Source organism: Cetorhinus maximus, chromosome 5 (assembly GCF_964194155.1).
Source record: "Cetorhinus maximus chromosome 5, sCetMax3.hap1.1, whole genome shotgun sequence".
Classification (NCBI taxonomy): Eukaryota; Metazoa; Chordata; class Chondrichthyes; order Lamniformes; family Cetorhinidae; genus Cetorhinus; species Cetorhinus maximus.
Window position 1 is genome coordinate 21,240,024 of NC_135883.1, and position 8,944 is coordinate 21,248,967.

Genomic DNA, 8,944 nt, shown 5'->3' on the forward strand with positions numbered 1-8,944 from the left:
AGGAGAATGAAGGAGTTCGAGGACTGCAGATAAAGTAGGGGTAGCAGGGCTGAAGCAGAAATGGCATTGAGGAGAGGAGCAAGATTTGAAAGTGCTCTTTATTCACTGAAAATAAACTTTGTTCAATTTATGAATAAAATTGTAGCCTTTAAGGCCAACAATTGACAACTTGGGCTCCAAGAATGTTTTTCTCCAAATTTATTATGTGTTGTTGCTGATATGGCTATCCAAAAATTAAAAAAAAAGCTGAGTTCGGCATGGATTATTTACAACTGTGTTTGCTGTTTGCTAGGCCATTTCGGAGGACATAAGGAGTTGCCTTTGCACTTTATACCTGAGTCCTGGCACACCTGCCTGGTCTCTCACATTCTGCCCTCTGAAAACATGAGGTCACCCAAAACTCTGCTGCCTGTGTCCTAACTTGCACCCAGTCCAGTTCACCTATCACCCCTGTGCTCACTGATGTTCATTAGATGGCCAAACAACGTGATTTCAAAATTCTCATCCTCGTTTACAAACCCCTCCATGGCCTCGCTCCTTCCCATCTCTGTAATCTCCAGCCCCACAATTCTCTGAGATATCTGTACTTATCTAATTCTGGCCTCTTGAGCATGGGTAGATGGTGTCTTAGTGGTACTAGTGGACGAGTAATTCAGAGGCCCAGGCTAATGCTCTGGGGTCAAGGGTTCATATCCCAAAGCAGCTGGTGGAATTTAAATTCAGTTAAGTAAAATCTACAATTGAAAGCCAGTATTAATAATGGGACCATTAAACTATCAATCGATGTAAAATCCATCTGGTTTACTATTGTCTCTTAGGGAAGGAATTCTACTGTCCTTACCTGGCCTGGCCTACATGTAACTCCAGACCCAAAACATTGCGATTGACTCTTAACTGCTCTCAATGGCAATTAGGGATGGGCAGCAAATGCTGTCCTTGCCAATGATGCCCACATCCTATGAAAGAATTTAAAAAAAGCATTCCTGATCTTAATTTTTCCATCATTGAAGGCTGAGCCTTCAGTTAGTTGCCTTGTCCCTCACTTCTGGCATTGCCTCCTTGCAACTCCCTGCCTCTCCTTCTCGCCTTGTTCCTGTAAGACACTTCTTAAAACCTACTTCTTTGACCAAGCTTTTGGGCCCTCTGACTTAATTTCTCCTTATATGGCTTGTTGTCATATTTGGTTTTGTAATGTTTCTGTGAACTTCCTTGGGATGTTTTATTATGTTAAAGGCGCCATATAAATTTCAGTTGTTGAGTTGTAGCAAGTATGAAATTATTGACACAAGATTTGCATATTCTGTACCACCAGAAATGGAGATCCTTTTATAGCCTGTAATGAAACATTTTAGTTGTGTAGACAGCACACTCCAACATGTCTTCCAGTATTAAGCTTGTGTTACAAAACCCAAATTGACCAATAAATAGATTATAGCAAAATGAATACGTTTTGAAAGTATAAAGTTTAGCTTGGGAAAGTTTTGGAAAGAGTAGACTTTGTTCTGCTGCATCTCTAATTTCTAAGCATGGTTTGCTTGAAAGCAGAGGCCGCGTGAATAATTTCAGAAGTTTGTAGTCTGTTAAAGGGCTCGGGTTTGATGTGAGCCTTCTATATACTGAATTACTTTCAGTGTTGTGAGCCAAGCTTTTGCATGGAGCAGGCACTTCCTCAGAGAGCCATGGCTTGGTTTCTTAGCATTTGCAGCATACAGTCCTCCAATTATGGCCATCGAGCTTGCTTTTGATTCTGATAAATTTGCTAATGATACAGCAGCTGTCAGTAAATTTGTACTTAGTCCAAAAAAAATCAAATTTATGCTCTTAGTAGGTGACCTTGTCAGTTCCATGACTGATTTCCTTTATGTAATGAAAGCATTTAATTGCATTCATTGTGTTTTAGCGTTTTCTTTTTCACAGTGCTTTGTCTGAACTACCCAAACCTGTTATAGGCATACCATGTTACTTCCTTGTCTGATGATTGACTGACTGAAGGATAGCCTGTTCTTTTAAAAGTAAAACTAAGTAAGGTGGCCACATTACTGGAATAGAGATTTTGATTATTAGCTTTGAGGAGAAAGAGTGTAAATAAAAGTTAATATGCACAGTCATTCATATTCTGTAGAGAACTGATCATTATTTGGTTTCTGAATGAAAATAGTTCCGCTATGACTTTCTGAACTAAGTGGTGAGGCATTGTATGCGTGAGACACTAATTTAATGTGGCTGTATGTGTTATTTCCATATTTGTTTGTAATAGTTTATTATTGTTGAAAATAAAATCAATGGTTGATCCAGGCTATTGATGATATCCAATGTAAGTGGAAATATGGTAACTAACAGCAAGTTTCACTTCAGTAAGCACACAATAAACGTCTGCACACATTTAGAAACAGGGTTTGGGAAAGTGATAGCACACTAAATTAATTGAGGGTTTCCCATTCTTTCAAAATAAGGGAAAGAATTTATATTTGAAACTGTGCAAAACAGAATCAGTGATCTTGTTCTTGGTATTTAATTGGTTAATTGTTCTCCTAGAATCTGAGAGATGCCTGCTCTAAAATAAAAACATAATGTTAGAAATGCACAGTTGGGTTGTTGGCATTTGAAAAGACAGATCTAGATTCTGGGTGGAGTTTCTTAGTTGTGGTGGTGGTGGTGTGAGCATTTCACAAGAGTACTGTGCCATGGAAGAAGCACTCATTGACTTGAGCCTGATTTGCTTTTTCCATAGCACATCAACTGCCTTGTTGTGGTTTACTATATAGTCTGTTATGATGAAATTTTCAGACAATTTTGCTACTCTGAGGCAAATATATGTGTAAATAGGATAATTGGCAATTTTATCATTCTGAATATTGCAGCAATAATTTAGTATTATTCACAATACAACTGCTTCATTATGCTGGTATGAGCATTTCTAATTGGACAGTAGTAAAACAGGCAATCTGATGGAATATAGATGATTTTAGGTGCAATTAAATGATACAGTACAAAGTATCAGCAGCCATTATTTTATTTTGACAGCACTTTGCTTTCAGTTTCCTAGCATAATACGTCCCTTGAAAGTCCCCTTCACATTGCAATGGGTGACTGCAATGCAGTTACTGCTGTTCTTTGCTGTAGTAATAATGCAGCAAATATAATTTCCAACATTGTTTCCATTATATGTTTTTCCGATGGTTGCAAATGTATGGAGGAAGAAAGTAGAAGTGATCTGAAGTTGATTGACATAACAGTGGAATGTGGCCTGTCACTCACCACCTCCTGCCTTTGGGTTTTCATGCAGCGGTTCTTTATTTTCATTGTGTCACTAAGTTTATTATATTAATGGTACCGGATAAATTGCTGCAAGATAATTTGCATCTAAGTCGGTATGCTTAAATATTATGAGAAATAACCACCTTGTTCAATGCTCTTAATTTATCACGTCTAATTTCTTAAACACCATCATTACCAGACCTAAAAACCACTTATATGTTACCCTAGTACAGGGTTTCCCAAACTGAGGGTCGCGACCTCCATTGGGGTTGCAAGTCGAAATGTTGGGGTTGTGAGCTCTAAGGCAGCATTGGCTGCCGTGGAGCTGGGACTGAATGCTAACAGCTTGAGGCCCTTTTAAATCCTTGTTTTTTTTCTGTTGGTGGTGAGGCCTAATGGGCAGATTTTTGAGGTCTGATTGCTGCTGCAAAAAATGCCAGTGGAAAGGTAGGTGTTTTTTTTAAACTGCAGTTTAAACAATTCCTGCTATGCTGAACTACTTCTCCCCACCGCACCCCTGCCCCTCCACCAAATGTTTGGCTTTTGCATCATGAATTATTTTGTTAGTTCATCTTTCCTGCCCTTCATCCTATTACAGACATTCCCTTTTGTTTTTCCTATTCCCTCCTCCGCTCTACTGGATTATAAACCTGATATTTCTTTCTATCTTTAGTTCTGATGAATGGTTATCGACCTGAAATGTGAACTCTGCTTCTCTCCACAATATTGCACAATTCAGATTTCCAGCATCTGCAGTTTTTTTGTTTTTGAACCCGCTGAGACCTCTGTACCTCACCGATTTGCCCTTCTGACACATCCCTGATTTTAATTATTCGAACTTTGGTGGTTGTAGAATCAGCTGCCTCTGCCCTTAGCTCTGGATTTCCCTCCATAAACCCCTCTGCCTCTTGATCTCTTCCTCCTCATTTATGACACTGCTTAAAGTCTACCTTTTTGATCGAGCTTTTAGTTACTGTTCTAATACCCTGTATCTCGCTATTGTGACAGAGCAGTTGGTAAAGTTTGAGTTATTTAAAACCCCAGAAGGAAACTTTAAACTACTGTCATAACCTATATTTTCAATTGATATGTTTGAAATGCAGCTTTGGATTCAGAAATGAAACCAGCAAGCCTCCAGATGTTTTTTTTAATAAATTAAACTAAACATTTATTAATTTAACAACAAATTCAAACAGATTCACATGTCTACACATTACTACCATGATAACTTTTAAACAAATCCCCAAATTAATCACTCTCAGGTATATCTTCACTAAGGCAACAACAACCCATAGACTTCAACCAGACACCAGGCAAAGCACATTTTATCTTACAAATTCAAAAAAAGGTTCCTTTTAATTTGTTTTCTTTGCAGACAATTGTAGGCTTACAGGTGGCTTAGATCTCACATGCCTCTTAGATGCCTCTGACTTCCACACAAAACCCTTCTCTATATACCTAGCCTTCCCTTTGAATGTAAATTCTCATTGTATCGCCAGGCCCTTTGAGCTCCGCCTCTTCTAACAATAAAACCCCTTTCATAGTACCAATTTTATTCGTGATATAAACATATTGCTTGGTGTCTCCTAGCTAGGCGCAAGATTTCACCCCTAGTCTTTGAATGGTTTATTCAACAAAATGCAAATGTCCCCTTTACCTTACTGTTTAACATCTCAAAACTACTATCAAAGCACCCAGACTAGCTGGCTTTAATCCAATTAAAACACACACACACAGACACGGACCCTGCTACAAGTCCAATTTAAAATAATTTCCAATAACATTATATACATTAATATCTCTTCATGACACTCGCTTTATGGCTCAGTATCAAACTTTGTTAAACGCTTTCAAATTTTACTACAGTAAAGATGGTATATAAATGCAAGTTGTTGTACAATACATGTATGTATATTTAAAATAATTCACAATAGTTCTGTGTTTTGCCCAACCTGTACCAGATCACTGACCACTTCAATCACAGGGGAGCGATGTTGGTTGAGATGTTGACATCAGTTCTGATGTTAGGCACTTACAGGCTCTGTAATGATGCCACACAGGTGTAGGTAGCAGAGTCAGAGAACCTGATGCCATGATGTCCAGGCTTGTGGCTCCAGGTTGAACTCTTCGTCATTTTTGGAGATGATGATCCTGTTGTTGAGTTTGAGCAGTTTCTTGTTCTTGTACCATCTACATATATACAGGTACAGACATTAGGTTGGAAGACTGTGAAATAGAGGAAATTAACATATAGAGAGAGAGCAGGTACTAGCGAGTTTAGCGGCCTTACAAGTGGATAAATCCACAGGCCCGGATGAGATGTATCCCAGGCTGTTGAGGGAGGCAAGGGAAGATATTGGGGGGCCCTGGCAGTAATTTTCAAATCCTCCCTGGCCCCAGATGAGGTGCCAGAGGTCTGAAGGACTGCTAATATTATCCCATTATTAAAAAAGGGAGGAAGGGGTAGACCAGGAAATTACAGGCCAGTCAGTCTAACCTCAGTGATGGGGAAGTTACTAGAAAGAATTCTGAGGGACTGAATATACCTTCACTTGGAGAGACATGGATTAATCAGGGATAGTGAGCATGGGATTTGTTAAGGGAAGGTAGTGTTTGACAAACTTAATCGAATTATTTAAGGAGGTAACCTGGAGCGTTGATGAGGGTAATGCATTTGTTGTGGTTTACATGGAATGTAGCAAGGCTTTTGATAAGGTCCCTCATGGCAGACCGGTCAAGAAAGTAAGAACCCATGGAATCCAAGGCAAAATAACAAGTTGGATCCAAAATTGGCTGAGAGGCAGGTAGCAGAGGATGATGGTAGTTGGATGTTTCTGTGACTGGAAGTCTGTTTCCAGTGGGGTTCCGCAGGGCTCGGTGCTGGGGCCCTTGCTGTTTGTGGTGTACGTAAATGATTTGGACTTAAATATGATGGGTATGATCAAGAAGTTCGTGGATGACACGAAAATTGGTAGGGTGGTAAATAGTGAGGAGGATAGCCGTAAACTGCAGGAGGATATCCATGGACTGGGCAGGTGGACAGAGCAGTGGCAAATGGAATTCAATCTGGAAAAGTGAGGGGTAATTCGCCTGGGGAGGGCTAACAAGACAAGGGATTACACTATGAATGGTAGGACCCGGATAAGTGCTGAAGATCAGAGGGGCCTTGGTGTGCATATCCATATATCCCTGGAGGTAGCAGGGCAGGTACATAAGGTGGTTAGGAAGGCATATGGGATACTTGCCTTTATTAGCTGAGGCAAAGATTGAGAACAGGAGGTTATGCTGGAACTGTATAAAATGTTGGTTAGGCCACAACTGGAGTACTGCAGTTCTGGTCACCATATTATAGGAAGGATGTAATTGCACTGGGGAGGGTGTGGAGGACATTTACCAGAATGCTGCGTGGGCTGGAGGGTCTGAGCTATGAGGAAAGATTGGATAGGCTGGGGTTGTTTTCCTTGGAGCAACGGAGGTTGAGAGGGGACTTGACAGGTGTATAAGATTGAGGGGTATAGATAGGGTGGATAGGAAGGCACTTTTTCCATTCATAGAGGGATCAATAACCAGGGGGCATACATTTAAGGTAAGAAGTAGAAGGCTAAGAGGGGAGTTGAGGAGAAATCTTTTCACCCTGAGGGTGGTGAGAGTCTGGAACTCACTGCCTAAAAGGATGGTTGAGTCAGAAACTCTCGTAACATTTAAGAAATATTTAGATATTCACTTGCGTTGCCATAGCCTCCAGGGCTATGGGCCAAGCGCTGGAAAATGGGATTAGTATAGTCAGATGTTTGTTGACCGGCGCGGACACGATGGGTCGAATGGCCTCTTTCTGTACTGTAAACGTCTGAGTCTGAGTCTAAGTTTTGCAAAGTGTGCAGCATTACCCTGTCTAGGGAACATTGCAATGTACTTGTCAGGGTGTGCATGTAGAAATGAAAAGTTTGACAGTTATTGGTCAGGTCGTCTTCGCAGGCATCTGGAAACGCTTTCATGTATTTAAAGAAGCAATTTACTTTTCTCTCCAGCTTCCTGATGTTAAAGAATTATTTGGTTTTTTGGCTTCTGCAGATATGTGGCGGGGGAGGAGGAGAGTGGAAAGCCTGAAAATAGAATGAAAAGCTTATAATTTGTAAAATGCTACTTAACCTTAGTAATTTGTCAGATGGAATATCTGCAACTTTTAACTTTGAGGTATTAGTTTGAAAAGAAAATATATGCATTTGGCCTTAACTTTGCAGACATCAAGCTCAGCAAATGTAGACGTTCAGACAAACGTAGATAAAGTTGACATGTGCACTGCTGCCATCTTTCTTGATTTTTTTTTAAACTCAATTTTGTACATTGTATGCACTGTATAGAACATGATAAACCAAACAGAATATCTGAGAGATCCAGCAGATTTTCATGCCCATTGCTGCATTGTTTTTAGTAATATTCTGGATCAATTGGTAGGATTTAGATTGAAGTGCAGAAAATCAGCCATCTAAGCTTTTCTCAACACTGAGTATACTGGTAAATAGCAAAAGCAGAATCATCAAAATAATGAATTTCGGTTGATTAACAAAATTTTTAAAAATTTAATGTCATTAGGTGAAAGTATCTCTCATAGAAGGGCTTTGAGGCTCTGTGAGAGATATATCACGTCAGATTTATTCAGGCTTGTTTGTAAGGTGGTTAATTAGGCTTTTTAGTGTGGCCCTGAGCCTTACAAAGTGTGAAGATCCAAGGACCCATCCCAGTTCTGTGCTGAATTAGCTGATCTCCACCAGGGAAGCAAATGGCAAGACTTCAGAATTCGCTTCAATGCTGCTCCATTAAGGAGAGGAAAGTCAAACAGGGTTCTAGCTCCTGATTATTATCCCATGACCATGCTGGAAAATATACATGCGTGAATGTAGGATGAGAACATAATCTAGTTTGATGGCAACATCTTCACTCACTAATTGGGTGGGTGGGGGTCTCACATAACAATAGCAACTTGAGTAGAACACATTGGAGATGTGTAGATTCTTGTGTAACCATCTGGGCATAAGTCACTGCCCTCAGGGAACAAAATAAATTTGAACAGAGAGAATATTCATGCTGCCTTTTATGCTTTGAGGTCAATAAAGAAAAGCCTATTGGCTGTTTATGATTTAGGGTTTAAATATTTTCTGACATGGATATTTTAGGCAAGTTAATCCAGCAAAATGAACATCAAATGCATCTGGTCTAAAATTATTTGTAGTCATGTAAGTTTTTGCTGTAGTATGTCACTGGATTTTACTTCATTGTGTAATGCAGTTTCACTACAGAACTTACTTTGTTCTTGCCAAGTTGACATTGAGATGAATCCAAGGTATCAGTAGTGCTTAACACTTCAGGGTTCCATTGTTGCTTAAAAATGGTTTCCACAGGTGAGGAATGGCAAGTAGGGACAACAGAAAGGCACCTGTTTAAAAAACAATAATCTCTACAAGAGGCCATGTGTTATGAAGGTTGTCACAGATTTACACTGCATTAATTTTGGTTTAATACAATGTTTGCTTGTATTCTGGGGTTTCTTTGGTCATAGAATCAAACACTAGTTGTAGAACTGGTTGGAAAGTGTGTAGAATAGGAAGGTAGGGAGGATCAATACGTGGTTTGAGGCATGGTGCAGGAGGGAGGGCTTCAAATTCTTGGGACACTAGGACCACTTCTG